General features: G+C 40.2%; 1 protein-coding gene across 3 annotated transcripts in view; it reads right to left on the bottom strand.

Moving 5' to 3' along the window:
* Positions 1–17,036, bottom strand: part of CERS6 (ceramide synthase 6) — a 354,269-nt gene that overhangs the window by 249,866 nt on the left and 87,367 nt on the right. The gene's annotated exons all lie outside the window — the stretch shown is intronic.

Here is a 17,036-nt window from a genome sequence, read left to right as displayed (position 1 = left end):
TGGCTGTGTTTAAAGTGTGAATGAGCCACGGGAGGCATGCAGACAGAGGACATGGGGCCTCAAAGGTCTGATGATGTCTCTAAAACCTTTTTTATAAGAAAAGCATTTGAGTTGTTTTAAACTAAACATTCGAGAAATAAGGTGCAATGCACCTTTTCAATAGTGACATTTAACTTTTTCTATAAATGCAAATAATACAATATTATATGAAAGTATGACCCAAATTCATTTAATGTTGGCCAAAAGCAACTGATAAATATACACAACAGACGGTGAGTAAATCTTAGATGAAGTTTCTTTAATAATAATGAATAGCGGGGGGTAATTCCCTGGTGGTGCAGTGATTAAGACTCTGAGCTCCCAAAGCGGGGAGCACAGGTTCAATCCCCGGTCAGGGGTCTAAGACCCAGCACGCCACACAGTGTGCCAAAAAAAAAGCGGATGAGTTAAAGAACAGTAAACAAGGGAGGAATTTTTTTTTTCTTTAAAGAGGGACTAATAAAGTTTACATACATGGTACCTCATAATATCCCACTGGGTCCTATTTCAAGTAAAAGGGGAAAAAAATGTATTCAAACAAAAAAATGGAATACTGTACATGCAAGCCCAAACCAGTAAAGATATACACAGGAAATGCAATTTAATTCCTGTTTCATTGGGCTCTCTGGAACAAAGTTAGGAAGAATAACCACCTTTGCTAGAATGAGAAACATGTTACCTATGCCCTCACCTTTGTAAAAGAAGTGTAGTATTTTTTTAAATAACTCTGGGTATTCACTAAAAACAGTCATTGTGGTGCTACGAATGTAGCTAGTGGAAAGAAAGAAACATGGATGGGCAGTGACCAGTTGTTTCCTTAAAGTTTCCTGCTTCCTGGTTAGTGCCTCTTCATCATAAGGCATAATAAGAGGTGTGGGAAGACATGCGATCAGCAAGAGTTTTTCATTTTTTTTTTTTTTTTTTGCTGGTATTTTATTTTATTTATTTATTTATTTTTTTTTTTTTTTTTTTTTATTTGATAAATTTAATGCCTTTTATTGCCATACCTCATTTTACTGTGCTTTGCTTTAGTGAGCTTTATAGATACATGTTTTTTTTTTTTTTTTCCTTGTTAATTTTCTATTTAGTTGATCTATCCATAAGTGTGAGTGGGGTATTAAAGTCTCTCACTATTATTGTGTTATTGTTAATTTCTCCTTTCATACTTGTTAGGATTTGTCTTACATACTTGGTGCTCCCATGTTGGGTGGAAATATATTTATAATTGTTATATCTTCTTCTTGGATTGATCCTTTGATCATTATGTAGTGACCTTCTTTGTCTCTTTTCACAGCCTTTGTTTTAAAGTCTAAAATCTGAGTATTGTGACTCCTGCTTTCTTTTGGTCCCAATTTGCATGGAAAATCTTTTTCCAGCCCTTCACTTTCAGTCTGTATGTGTCCCCTATTTTGAGGTGGGTCTCTTGTAGACAACATATGTAGGGGTCTTGTTTTTGTATCCATTCAGCCAGTCATTGTCTTTTGGTTGGGGCATTCAACCCATTTTGCGTTTAAGGTAATTACTAATAAGTATGATCCCGTTGCCATTTACTTTATTGTTTTAGGTTCGAGTTTATACACCATTTTTGTGTTTCCTGTCTAGAGAATATCCTTTAGTATTTGTTGGAGAGCTGGTTTGGTGGTGCAGAATTCTCTCAGCTTTTGCTTGTCTGAAAAGCTTTTGATTTCTCCTTCATACTTGAATGAGATCCTTGCTGGGTACAATAATCTGGGCTGTAGGTTATTTTCTTTCATCATTTTAAGTATGTCTTGCCATTCCCTCCTAGCTTGAAGAGTTTCTATTGAAAGATCAGCTGTTATCCTTATGGGAATTCCTTGTGTGTTATTTGTTGTTTTTCCTTGCTGCTTTTAATATTTGTTCTTTGTGTTTGATCTTTGTTAATTTGATTAATATGTGTCTTGGGGTGTTTCTCCTTGGGTTTATCCTGTTTGGGACTCTCTGGGTTTCTTGGACTTGGGTGATTATTTCCTTCCCCATTTTAGGAAGTTTTCAACTATTATCTCCTCAAGTATTTTCTCATGGTCTTTCTTTTTGTCTTCTTCTTCTGGAACCCTATGATTGAATGTTGTAGCGTTTAATATTGTCCTGGAGGTCTCTGAGATTGTCCTCATTTCTTTTAATTCGTTTTTCTTTTATCCTCTCTGATTCATTTATTTCTACCATTCTATCTTCTAATTCACTAATCCTATCTTCTGCCTCTGTTATTCTACTATTTGTTGGCTCCAGAGTGTTTTTAATTTCATTTATTGCATTATTCATTATATATTGACTCTTTTTTATTTCTTCTAGGTCCTTGTTAAACCTTTCTTGCATCTTCTCAATCCTTGTCTCAGGCTATTTATCTGTGATTCCATTTTAATTTCAAGATTTTGGATCAATTTCACTATCATTATTTGAATTCTTTATCAGGTAAATTCCCTATCTGTTTGGTGGGCATTTATCCTGTTCCTTTATCTGCTGGGTATTCCTCTGTCTCTTCATCTTGTTTAAATTGCTGAGTTTGGGAGTCCTTTCTGTATTCTGGCAGTTTGTGGAGTTCTCTTTACTGTGGCGTTTCCTCGCTGTGTGTGGGTATGTAGAGGTGGCTTGTCAAGGTTTCCTGGTTAGAAGCTCATTTTTTAAAAAAGGTAGAATAGCAAAACTAGGTATAAAAGCCAAAATCAACACTTCTAATGGTTTCCTTCTACTCTTCCCTGTGGGATTTCTCCCCAGCCCTCTCTTGTCTTCGTAATTCCTACAAATTCTGAAACGCTGTGTTCAAATTTCCTGTTGGAATTTGGCGTCAGCATCCTTGATGGAGAATATGATCTGTTTTTTTCTTCTAAAGAGTGAAGAGTCTAAATGCAGAGGCTGATCACTTTATCTGTGAATACGACAATGCCAGGCACACACAGGAGGGGGCAAGAAATCTGATCCACTGGCTATGTTCTGCAAATGTGCTTTTAATGTGGCCATCATTGCGGTGAGTGCTGCTGACAAGCTAACAAACCTTCTCTGTGTACCCACAACAGTGTGCAGGCAGACAGCAGGAGAGTCAAGAAATTCACTCAGTAGAACCTCTTCAAAAGCAACTTCCTCACCTTTACTGTCACTTGCCAGTAACACACAAAAACATTCAAAAAGGTTCTTTTAGTATTTTATACAATACCATGTTTTACACCTTACTCCTCCTCTTTTTAAACTTCAAATCACTTTTTTTTAGAAACACTCTCTACATTTCCAGAACTAATAAGCATCTTGAAGAAGGCATATCACTTGATCATTAAACTTCTGAAATTTTGATAATCAAAATTATCAAATAAATATGACTCTCTATAAACATACTTTTAAAACAATGTCTAAAGGATAGGTGGGAATTATCTGCTACTATCTGGCGACAGAGACCTAGTTTCAGAAATTGATCTCTCTATGCCCAATGTCCTCATATGTAAGAAATAATATTTACATAGATAAATAAAAATTGTGTGATTATACAAACACATGTATATATTAAAACATAATGTCACATGGCCTCTTTGTCTAAAAGCTTTGATGGGAGCCATGTGTATGGTTTCACACCATACCATTTACACACCATGACTCTCTGGACCCAGCAACCCACACAGCTTCAGCTACACTGTGCCAAGCCATGTGCATCCAACAAGGTTTGAATGTACCAAGCAAGAAAAGGGGAGACCAGAAACAAGACAGGCAACTAAAAAAGACAAGGGTCAGCAGGTAAAATAACCACTTGCCTCAGTTTACCCTCAGAGCTTGGTTGTCCCAGCATCATTATTAATGGTACCCCTTTACTGACAAGAGCATTCCTGCGTGATACTCTGCCACAATAATTTTATAAGTGTGTGAGCAATAAATTGTAGTGACCCTCATCATCAAGCCTCAAGCTTGATGGACACGGGTCCACACTGGGTCCAGACCAGCACTGCCTTAAGGTTCTGAGCCCATCCCTGACTCTTGAGAGTCCGTTGGGCAGCAGGCAGATCAAACCAGTCAATACTGAAGGAAATCGGTCCTGAATATTGATTGGAAGGACTGATGCTGAAGCTGAAGCTCCGATACTTTGGCCACCTGATGAGAAGAACTGACTCATTTGAAAAAACCCTGAAGCTGGGAAAGATTGAAGGCGGGAGGAGAAGGGGATAACAGAATATGAGATGGTTGGATGGCATCACCAACTCAATGGACATGAGTTTGACCAAGATCCAGGAGATGGTAATGGACAGGGAGGCCTGGCGTGCTGCAGTCCATGGGGTCGCAAAGAGTCAGACACATCTGAGTGACTGAACTGAACTGATACCTGGTATTCTCTCCAAGTCCAAACCTTCCCAGATCCCCTGTCAATCTCCATGGCCCTGCAGGATGCTATGTCCACACCCATCACAGGAGAGTTGGGGTGTGTGCGTGTGTGTGTGTGTGTGTGTGTGTGTGTTGCTCTTCCCTGTGTGTGTGGTCTCTTTCATAGAGGTTGCAATGAACCTTTCACCAAGGTGAAAGCACCCATCTCTACTGATCCTAGCACACACATATACTCTCCCTCAACCAGGGGAGGCAGGAATATCACCACCCCCACTCTGCAGAAAGAGAGACGCAAGTATCCTCTGCCTCTAGGGGAAGGGAAGCAGAAAATGTCATATTTCTTTCCTAAAAATTTTTAGGCAAATGTTATCATCAGCTCCCCATCTTTGTTTATTGGCCAGGCTAAGTCCCAAATTCCAAGGATTTGTAGGATAGGATATGAGAAATGACAGTCAAATTTAATAGAATTTAACTCAATTTAAAGGTTGAAGATCTTATGGTTTAAATGGCTTCTGATGGGTATGTACAATAAATCAAACCACTTGAATCCCTTGAAAGAAGTTACTGTGTCCAGAAATATTTTTACAGAACACCAGGCACACTGTGGGCACTCAATGAATATTTGATGGTGAGTGAATAAATGAATGATTGAATCAGCTAAAATATAATGGCACATGACCTTTCTATCTTTTTCATAAGAGCTGTGCATTTTAATTCCCTTAAATACCTACATCTACAAAGGGTCCTTATTTGGGACTCAGAGGATAGAAGACTGATGGCTCAAACTCGAGAAGCTGTTTCTATAATTTCCATTGTCCCTATAAAGTCAAAGTGGCCCTACAGAGCTCTTGTGTAGGTTCTACCAATCTCTCACTAGGCATTCTCTTTTCAACTTACCTAGCACACAGAGCCAAACATTAAATTTCCAAGATTTAAAAAATTTCACAAGATAGGCAGAAAACATTAATTTCAAATTCCAAATGAGAGAAGAAAAAATAATTTTTATCATCCTAAAAGCAATATATATGTTTTATATAAATCTATATGAAAATAGAAACTATATTTGTTTATTCTCCAAGAATTTGTGAATCACTGCTGCATCTTTTTAAGAAAGCATGCTGCTGCTGCTAAGCTGCTTCAGTCCTGTCCGACTCTGTGCGACCCCATAGATGGCAGCCCACCAGGCTCCTTTGTCCCTGGGATTCTCCAGGCAAGAATACTGGAGTGGGATGCCATTTCCTTCTCCAACGCATGCATGCATGCTAAGTCGCTTTGTCGCTTCAGTCGTGTCCGACTCTGTGTGACCCCATAGATGGCAGCCCACCAGGCTCCTCTGTCCAGGGGATTCTCTAGGCAAGAGTACTGGAGTGGGCTGCCATTTCCTTCCCCATAAGAAAGCATATTAGACACCAAATAAAACTAATGACAAAACATCTATAATTTTATCACCTATTGCCATGGTCCATTAGAGAAATGCTGGATTTTTTTCCTCCAATGCTGGCTCTAATAGAATTTCACAAAAGCTGTCTTTTACAAGGGTTGTCTTAGGAGAGAGAAAAACAGAGTAAGATGAGGGTGGAGTAGAGTACCTACAAATATAATAGTTGAAAGGGAATATGTATTTTCAAGCTTTGATGATTGCCTCTACCAGGAAACGCTCACCTAATTACTTTTTTATCAAAGGCAGTAACACTACCTTCAAAAGATCAAACATTGTGAAGTACTTTCATGTAGAATAACATATTTGAAAGTAAATATAGCAAGGATGTAAGCTTTGAAAAATACTAGTCTCAATGTAAAAGCAGAGAAAACACGAAGACATTCCTACTTTTTAGTTCTATTTAACAACATGTATTTGTATTTTAAACATGAATTGAATGTCTCTACACAGAATACCAAGGTACGCTCCGGGCTACAGTGTGCTTAAAGGTATACACAAAAATGAAGTGATTCTTGCATGAAACACCTTCCCAATACAGAAAAGGAGTAAATTAAAAAAAATTTTTTTAATGTAAATAAACATTTACAGGGTACATGTCGGCTCTCATCACTTAGTACTGTGTAATCAGGGGCTTTCCTGGTGGCTCATCGGCAGAGAATCTGCTTGCAATGCAGGAGGCAGGGGTTTGACCCCTGGGTCAGGAAGATCCCCTGGAGGAGGGCATGGCAACTCTCTCCAGTATTCTTTCCTGGAGAATCACATGGACAGAGGAGCCTGGCAGACTACCATCCACAGAGTCACAAAAGAGTCAGACACTACTGAAGCGACTTAGCACGCACACACTATGTAATTGTCTTCAGTGGGGAGCACTGACTCTAGCACTTCCTACACTTTGCAAAGTAGCTGGATGGCTGTGGTGGTAGATACACAAATCTACACATGTGATTTTAAAAAAGTGCATAGATTTTGGGACTTCCTGGGTTGTCCAGTTGTTAAGAATCCACCTTGAGATGCAGGGAACACAGGTTTGATCCCTGGTAGGGGAACTAAGATCCCACAAGCCTTGGAGCAACTAAGCCTGCATGCCACAACTAGTGAGCTTGAATGACACAGCTAGAGAGTCCGTGTAACATCGTGAAGCTCCCACGCATGCAATTAAGACCCAAATAAATAAATATTCTTTAAGTGTATAAAATTAAATCACACACACACACAATGTACAGCTGGGGAAATCAGTGTAAGTTCAATAGACTATCAATGCTAATTACCTGGCAATGATGCCATACTATAATTTTAGTATTCCTTCTTACAACTGCATCTGAATCTGCAACTATCTCAGGAAAGATTTCGATTTAAAAAATAATTAGAAGCACTCTGGTTTTGATATGGGGAAATGAGCACCCAATAAATTGATTTCTCATCTTTAAAAACTGCACAACATGCCAACCCTCTAAAAACAAAACCAAGTACCTGAGGGCTCTGGAGATGGAACATACGCAAGTAGACTGGAGGGGAGTCAAAAGCTGGAGCAGGAAACCAGCAGACAGCAAGCTCCTGTTTATTTATGTATATATTTGGTTTGCAGCTCAACTCTGAGATCAATCACAGCAGCAGATACAGCTTTGACAGGAAAATACACTCTCTGTCTAACTGTGGGTACTAGGGAAGGAGCCTGGGGAAATCAGAGACTGGCCAAGGAACCACAAAAGAAAGAAGACAGAGAAGCCAACCCCTAATTCGGCTTAATAACGAAGCATGATTCTGGCTGACCACAAGCCATGTATGTACAAGGTAAGCTGAAAGCAAGTAGGAGCTAAGGTTTAAAGAACTGAATAAAGACTGAAGCCATGGTCCACTGAGGGCCCGACAGGCTACAGTTTGAACCTAACTGAGTAAATTGTTTGTTAACACAAAACATCTCAACACTCTTCACAGCAATGTAAAAAAAAAAAAAAAAAAATCCAGAATCTCTTCAATATAACTCTAAGAATATCCAGATACAATCTAATATGTTGATGGAAAGCAAGGAAAACATGACCCAATTTTAGGGGAAAGACACACAAAGAGATTCAGTGAACTTGAAGATAGGGCAATGGAAATAATGCAATCTGAGAAAAGGCAAGAAAAAAAGTGACAAAGTAAAGAAACAGACATTGAGGACTTGTAGAACAATTTTAAAAAGGCTAACATATGGGTAGTTGGAGTTCCAGGAAAAAAGGAGAAAGACTGGAGAAGAAGAAGGTATCAGAAGAAATAATAGAAAGAAATGTATTTCTCAAATCCGATAAAAGACATAAACATACAGTTTGGGAAGTTCAAGAATCCCCAAAAGAGGTAAATTCAAAAAAAAAAGAAGATACAGACAAAATCACAGTCAAACTGATGAAAACCAAAGATAAGGGGAAATACTGAAACTCACTAGAGAAAATGGCACATTGTATACAGGGAAAAATAATTTGAAAAACAAAGGACTTCTCATCAGACATGATGGAGGTTTAATGACAGTGAAACAATATCTCTAAAGTGCTGAAGCAAAAACAAAATGAAAAAAAGTTATCATCCCAAAATTCTACATCCAGCAAAATTTTTCTTCAAAGAATAAAAGTGACAGGAAAATGAAGGGAATTTGTCTGCCATCAGATCCCCACTTCAAGAATACTAGAGGGACTTCTTTAGGCTGAAAGGAAGCAAAACCAGAGGGAAGCTTAGATCTCAAGAAAAAATGAAGACCATCAGAAATGGTAAATATAAAACTACTCGGAAGATCTCTGAAAGTAATTATGACCAATTAGTAACAGATTAAATACACACAATTATGAGAAATAACATACGTCCCATCCCAGACAGTGCTGGAAAGAAACCTAACTATGAACATCCAAGGGGAAAAAATATGAAGAGGGGTGATTGATTTAATTCATTGCTTAGCCACAAGCACCTCCACAGACTCCAACATTCACCAGAAAGCATTACAAATGTAAAACGTATGAGAACAGTATAGACTGGATATTGAAAGCGACCTGAATGCGTGTTTAGCTACACATAGGTTCATGTGCCTGGGTAAGTAGGTGTATGTGTGGAACTGTGTATTGTACAATTCTAACACAAAGATGCTACAAGAAAACATTTATGGGAAGAAGGTCAGGAGGAGATTGATATTTATCAACACTTCAGTTCAGTTCAGTTCAGTCGCTCAGTCGTGTCCAACTCTTTGAGACCCCATGAATCGCAGCACGCCAGGCCTCCCTGTCCATCACCAACTCCCGGAGTTCACCCAAACTCATGTGCATCGAGTCGGTGATGCCATCCAACCATCTTATCCTCTGTTGTCCCCTTCTCCTCCTGCCCCCAATCCCTCCCAGCATCAGGGTCTTTTCCAATGAGTCAACTCTTCGCATGAGGTGGCCAAAGTATTGGAGTTTCAGCCTCAGCATTAGTCCTTCTAACGAACACCCAGAACTGGTCTCATTTAGAATGGACTGGTTGGATCTCCTTGCAGTCCAAGGGACTCTCAAGAGTCTTCTCCAACACCACAGTTCAAAACCATCAATTCTTCAGCGCTCAGCTGTCTTCACAATCCAACTCTCACATCCATACATGACCACTGGAAAAACCATAGCCTTGACTAGACGAACCTTTGTTGGCAAAGTAATGTCTCTGCTTTTGAATATGCTATCTAGGTTGGTCATAACTTTCCTTCCAAGGAGTAAGCGACTTTTAATTTCATGGCTGCAGTCACCATCTGCAGTAATTTTGGAGCCCAGAAAAATAAAGTCTGACACTGTTTCCACTGTTTCCCCATCTATCTCCCATGAAGTGATGGGACCAGATGCCATGATCTTACTTTTCTGAATATTGAGCTTTAAGCCAACTTTTTCACTCTCCTCTTTCACTTTCATCAAGAGGCTTTTGAGTTCCTCTTCACTTTCTGCCATAAGGGTGGTGTCATCTGCATATCTGAGGTTATTGATATTTCTCCTGGCAATCTTGATTCCAGCTTGTGCTTCTTCCAGCCCAGCGTTTCTCATGATGTACTCTGCATATAAATTAAATAAGCAGGGTGACAATATACAGCCTTGACGTACTCCTTTTCCTATTTGGAACCAGTCTGTTGTTCCATGTCCAGTTCTAACTGTTGCTTCCTGACCTGCATATAGATTTCTCAAGAGGCAGGTCAGGTGGTCTGGTATTCCCATCTCTTTCAGAATTTTCCAATTTGTTGTGACTGCCTTCCACACAGTCAAAGGCTTTGGCATAGTCAATAAAGCACTTACTAAGTGTCAAATGCTTTGCGATGTTTTATTCTTTTTTAAGTTCAACTACAACCCTTCTTTAATCCCATTTTACAGAATTATAAAATAAATCTAAAGAATTTAAAGGATCTGCTTAAGATCTTAATACAAATAATTTAGACAAGATTTAGACCTGGTCAATCATAACAAAATCTATTAATAAAAACATTTTCTCTTTTCCCTAAAATAATAAAAGTTGATTAAAAAGGCACTGTTAAAATAATGTGAAGTAGTCATACACCTAAACTCAGAAATCTCACTTAGATATTTATCTTGGGAAATCTGTCAAACAAAGAAAAAGAGCCATAAATGGAAAAATTTTCATGCACCATCATTTTATAATAGGAAAATGGTAAACAGCTTAATGATTCACTAACAAATGACTCATTTAATACCTATGATGCGTGAGCCTTGCTTTAAGTGTTGGGGACACAACAGTGAACAAAATTCCCTACTTTTATGGAGTTCATGTTCTAGCTGGAAAGAAGGGAGATGAAAAATAAAGTGGTGCATGTGATGCAAGATAGTGAAAAGTACTATAGGGAAAAATAAAGCCTGCTAAGAAGGATGAGGTGGGGTTGCAATTTTCAATGGACTGGTCAGGGAAGACTCCTGAGAAAGTGAACCTATTCCTAAGAAGATAAGGAAATCACGCAGGAAGGGAAGTAGAAGAACATTCTGGAAAGAGCAGCAGCTAAGGGCAAAGGCTCCGAGGAAGGAGGACACCTTAGATTTGGAAGAAACATCGAGAGAGCCAGTGAGGCTTTGTTGTTTAGTCACTGAGTCCTGTCTGTCTCCTTGAAACCCCATGGGTCCCCCCCACCCCACGGGGAAACCCACCAGGCTCCTCTGTCCATGAGATTCTCCAGGCAAGAATACTGGAGTGGGCTGCCACTTCCTTCTCCAAGAGATCTTCCAGGGATCAAACCCATATCTCCTGCATTGCAGGCGGAATGAGGCTAGAGCAGTATTCATCAGAGCAAGAGGAGAAAGATGGGGTCAGAGTAGCAGGCCGCCACATCACTACACCTTGTGAGCTATTTGAAGGACTCTGGTTTTCATCTAGAGTGAGGCAGGAAGCCACTGCAGGACTCTGAGAAGAAAACCTAAATGACTGATTTATATTTAAATGGAATCACTGGCTGCTTTCTTGAGAACAGACTGAAGGGGAGCAAGAATGGGAGCAGCCAAGCCAACTGAGGGTGGGGTGCAGGGGACGGTCGCTCCGGTTATCCTGGCAAGAGATAACGGTGGTTCAAAGGGAGTGGTGACGACAGAGGCGGTGAGACGTGGTCAAGTTCAGACGCTGTCTTGAAGGTTGGGCCCCCAGCGTGCACTGGACTGAACATGGGATGAGAGAGGAATAAAATGCTCCCGGCAGGTCTTTGGCCTGAGCCCCTGGAAGGACAGAGTTAGCCTGAGGGTAGTAAATGTGAGGTTAGGCTATTAGGCTTATAGGTGGAAATACCAAGTAGGCAGTTGGATAAAGTAGTCTGGGGTTCAGGAGAGGTCTGGGTTAGAAATACAAATTTGGTGTCATCAACATACAGACACCAAATAAAGTCATAAGACTCATGGAATCATATGGTTGGTAAGACTAAATAAATAAATGTCCATACTCTGAAGGCTGGGCCTGATAATTTGAATTATAATTGAGGATTTGGAGAAAAAGAATGCCAATAAACTGCTCATGGAAATTTAGTAAAGACTGCAGAGAGGATATAAATGAGTAGTTCACAGAAATAAGCAACAATAATCAATAAGCAGATGAAAAGATGATCAAGCTCTCTTTTTTCCAAATGCCCATCAAAGCTCCTTTTTTTTTTTTTTTTAAAGGTTAAGCTATTTATTTATTTATCTATGACTGTGCTGGGTCTTCATTATTATGTGCCTGCTTTCTCTATTGTAGCAAGCTGGGGCTGCTCACTGCTGGTGGTTTTTCTTCTTATTGAGCAGGGGCTCTAGGCAAGCAGGCTCAGTAGTTGTGGCACATGGGGCCCAGTTACCCCGAGGCATGTGGGATCTTCCCAGACCAGGGATCACTCTGGTGTGCCCTGCATTGGCAGGCGGACTCCCAGTCACTGAACCACCAGGTAAGTCCTGACTGCATGCGTGTGTGCTAAGTCACTTCAGTCCTGTCCAACTCTTTGTGACCCCACGAACTGTAGCCCACCAGGCTCCTCTGCCCATGGAATTCTGCAAGCAAGCATACTGGAGTGGGTTGCCATTTTCATCTTCAGGGCATCTCCCTGACCCAGGGATCGAACCCAGGTCTCCTGCATTGCAGGCAGATTCTTTACCATCTGAGCCACCAGGGAAGCCCTCATATAAATTTCTAACACATAAAAGAAGTTGAAGATATACTACTGCCAGATTATAGGATTGTGGCTTACTTTAACATTCTTTTTTATGCTTGTCTATGTTTTTTGGACACCTAAAATGAGAGCTCAAACTTTTAATACCAAAAATAAAAAATAAATATCTTTAAAAATAGAGATGAACTGGATGGTCTCTATGTCAGGTAAGACTCAAAACCTCAGTGACACCAAAACAGAAGATGAAAAGCCCTAAGACAGGTGCAATTCAGCTAATTCCATGGAGCTCTTCAAGCAAGGGTCTCCACTGAGACTTAGACAAGGAAAAGCACAGTAGGTGGAATAAAAATAAAAATGCTATTTCAGGACCTTATCAAGTAGAGAAAAGGGTGAAGTTCAAGTCAATGGGCACAGCAGAAGATACAAAATGGCACAAAATCACTTCAAGAAAAATGTTACCAACATTAACTAAAGATGCCAAGAGGGTTTTGAGATGCCTCCAGAAAATAATTGCTTCTGCCTGTGCCTGGCAACTCCACAGAACTTCTCTATTTCTTTATCTATATAATAAAAATCATAATTACATTCTGTTTATGTTGGGGAATATTTCCAAATTATCATCATCTTGAGACCAATTGGAAAGGGATAGAGCTAGGGGAAGATGGCAAGCAGAACAGCAGGCAGACAGAAGACAACTCTCCTCAGGAAAAGAAAATGTGATTTTTTTTCCAGGTAGACTCATAGAGTAGAAAGGAAGATTTCTTTAGAGCAAACCCATATCCCAAGTGAATCTGTTCTGAGCTCAGAATGTTGGAGAGCTCTTTAACATTTCTAAACCCTAGTTATCACACTTAAAAATGAAGAAAGTAAAATCTACTTTGCAGAATGTGTGTGAGGATTGACAGAATAGGTATAAACCTCACACCACAGTGTTCAACATTTGGAAAATATTCATTAAGGGCTAGCTAGTTTTAAATTTTCATTGTAAGAAGCACACATTCCACACATTAGGAGGACTTCTTGTCTGGGCTGGATAGTAAGGTGGAGTGGGAAACTTGTTTTGGAAAAAAACAGAAGGATGGCAAAAATTCAGGAAAGAATCATGGAAAGAACATTTGAGCTTACTATGTCACCTGGTCCAGCTTCCTTTTTTCAAGCAGAACTTTCTCTCTAAAGAGATCATTCAAAAACTTTCTTCGAACATGAAATCTCCCTGTACATTTCTCTGCAATTTCCTGTGTCTCTGTAATTATTTCAAAATTTTAAAAGTAGAAAAAAACACTCCCCTTGGTATCTTATCTTAGTTTTTCATCACGTTTGACTTAAAGTGTTCTTCCTGCATCATTCTTTCCAGCTGAAATATAAACCCATTTCCCCATTTCTCAGCCCTCCGGAGAAGTGGTATAATACTTTGAAAACACTGATTAAGTCATCCTGCATTCCTCTTCAAGAATAAACAGCGTGGACCCCATAAACCTTTCTTCATCCATCTTTCTCTAGCTTACCTTTAAATGTTCATTTTTTAAGTATTTTAAGGATAATTTTCTGAATCTAACTTTATTCTTCTCTTAAGAGAGTGGAGGAGACCCTTAGACAATAGCTGCTTTTATTAATAAATAATCATGGGTGGAGACTTTGGTGTTATTGTTGCTATTGTTAAAAACAATTCAGAAGAGGCTTTCTGAAAAATACAGCTAAATCAGAAGTAGCTTTAGTAGAAGAGACCTGTCAGTCTAGCCAACTCCAATCTCTTCAGGGGTGCAAATCAGAGGCTAGAAAGGCTGAGTGCCATCAGCTGAGAGCTGAGATTCTTGGAAAGCCCAAGCTGCCTTGAGAAATGTCAAAATTGCCTCCACTTGCCATGTATTTCCAGGATTCTGAAAAAATAAATAACAAAAACTCTAGACTTCAGATATTTCACCATGAGTTCAACTACTCAAGAAAAATACAACCTAGCCATTAAAGATGAAGTTCATAAAATTCAAAGAAACTGTGTCTTTCTCTTAAACAATGAAAAATATGCCCCTGTGTTTTACATAAAATAAGATGCAAAGGGCATTAAAGATATTTATAAGAAGGAAAACCTGTACAGTGTATATTTACTGAATATATACAAAAATATCTTTGTAGTGAGGAAAGTCTTTAAAATATTACCACTGCTGCTGCTGCTGCTAAGTTGCTTCAGTCGTGACCCACTCTGTGCGACCCCATAGATGGCAGCCCAACAGGCTCCCCCGTCCCTGGGATTCTCCAGGCAAGAATACTGGAGTGGGTTGCCATTTCCTTCTCCAATGTATGAAAGTGAAAAGTGAAAGTGAAGTCGCTCAGTCGTGTCTGACTCCTAGCGACCCCATGGACTGCAGCCCACCAGGCTCCTCCATCCATGGGATTTTCCAGGCAAGAGTACTGGAGTGGGGTGCCATTGCCTTCTCCAAAATATTACCACTAGGAAGAAGCTATTTTCACAACATTATGATGCTTATAAAATTACCACGATGGTCAGTGAATCCTTGGGGAATAGCATACCTGTATCAGGAAGGCTTTATTGTCAACCTGCTCTCCTTCGCATATTGAGAATGATACCATCCGGAGCTCTCACTGAGGGATACAACGGTGCCTTCACAGAATCTGTCACTCTGTCGGCTACGCCTCTTTTAACTTACTGACTGCAATTTGGGCAACTCCATCTCTAACTACTGCTTCCAGCACATTCCGTCAACTTTTGACATATAGCACACATCAGGAGCTCTGCCAGAATGCTGCAGTTCCCTTTAACTGTACCTCTCGGCACTCTTTCACCTTCCTGGTCACCGTCTTCACCCTCGCTCTGTGATGAGGTCTAGGCATCCCTGATCACTCACCCCTCGTGTGACCAGCTGAGGAGGGCAGAGATACAGGAAGCCGGGTCTTCAAGGTCTGCTGACAGATTGTCTTACAGGACCTTATTAATAGTAGATTCGGCTCGAAACTGGCCCTAAAGCTAAATGTTAGGTCTGGGAGAGTTCCAAGCCTCCCCGTAATCCTTTAATTCTTTACATTTGCCAGTTGCCTCGTAATTCACCAAGCGCTTTCACACTGCATCTCAGTCAGTCTTCAAAATACCTCCAAGGGATATGCAAGCAGATTTTATCATCACTGTTTTACCAAAGAGGAAAAGAATTCAATGTTTCAGTGACTTGAACTAGAAATTGAGGAGAGAGAGGTGCATTCAATACAAATCCTTCTTATTCTATTCCCAAAACTGTACTCTCCAGTATTTCCGACTGTCTTTAGTTGGTTACACAGGCTCACACGTCTCGGAACATTTTTTTTGGCCCAGATACCAGGACCACAAGGACTGTCCACAAAAGCACAAGATTTGGTCATCAATGAACCACGCCTGGTTTTATTTCACTCCCGGTCTACCACCGAAGACTTCGGAGTATGTGTAGAGGTAAATGAAGATTGTGCCCTTGAGCTTAATGGTGAATTACCAATTACACGACAACTTTACTGAATTTCAAAACAGAGTGAAGGAGAGTTTCATAAAGGTTTTCATTTAAGCTCATGATCAACCAGTATGCCAGAATCCCCTCCCCAGAAGAATTTGATCGCATAACACCAATTTTAACACCAACCACCTATCATGTGTTTCTCTCATGAGCAAAGAAGACTGTGAAAAAATCAGTATGGACAGCACCCTACAATCGACAAGAATGGAGAATAATTAAGAAAGCTGACATCAGCAAAATCAGTTCTGTCTATAAAATGGTAGAAGCGGAATGATAATGTACCTGGTGCACTGATCACAGTGCTAGGTCACAGCAGGTCCTCGGCGACTAATCTCCGTCACCCCTCACAAGCCCCCATTGCAGTATCGCTCAAAGATGCCTACAGCTGCAGCAGACACCTTCCCATAGGCAGAGATCAGGTGTAACGACAGCACGACAGTATTTACTTCATCATTATAACAGCTTACTTTCATCCAAGGCCTCATACTTTTTATGAATACTCTTGCTTTCCTAACTTCACTTGACTCCGTAATGAGCATTATCAAAGATTTATAGGTGAGAAAACCGAGTGTTGTCCAGAAAGAATGTTGTCCCCAAACCTAGAGCCAAATCAGATTCTAGGATAGACAGCTTCTATAATTTGGCTGCCTTTTCCTATTCCTTTCTCATATTTAACATGCTGTCCAAGATGGAACTGTGAGGGTAGGGTGGGATGTGAACTTAACAAATTTGTCTGCAAATCCCTCAAGCTGTGCTGCAACTTTTGCCCAACTCTCTCAGGTCAGCAGTGGGCAGTGTGTGTTCACACCACACTTCGGCACAGGTTAGGAGTTCTCTCTGAGAGTGTGTGTCCACAAAGACCTAGTCAGGAAAATAAAACCCACAGGTTATTTTAACAGAGAGAATATAATATAAGAGAAGCGAGTGGAATTGCTCAGTCATGTCTGCTCTTTGCAACCTCATCAACTGTAGCCTACCAAGCTTCTCCATCCATGGGATTCTCCAGGCAAGGGTACTGGAGTGGGTTGCCATTTCCTTCTCCAGGGGATCTTCCCAACCCAGGAATCGAACCCGGGTCTCCTGCATTGCAGACAGATGCTTTACCCTCTGAGCCATGACTTAAATTGGTATAAGAGAACTGAAA

Source organism: Bos mutus, chromosome 2 (genome assembly GCF_027580195.1).
Source record: "Bos mutus isolate GX-2022 chromosome 2, NWIPB_WYAK_1.1, whole genome shotgun sequence".
Classification (NCBI taxonomy): Eukaryota; Metazoa; Chordata; class Mammalia; order Artiodactyla; family Bovidae; genus Bos; species Bos mutus.
Note: the sequence above shows the minus strand (reverse complement) of the source record. Positions and strands in the feature narration are given on the sequence as shown.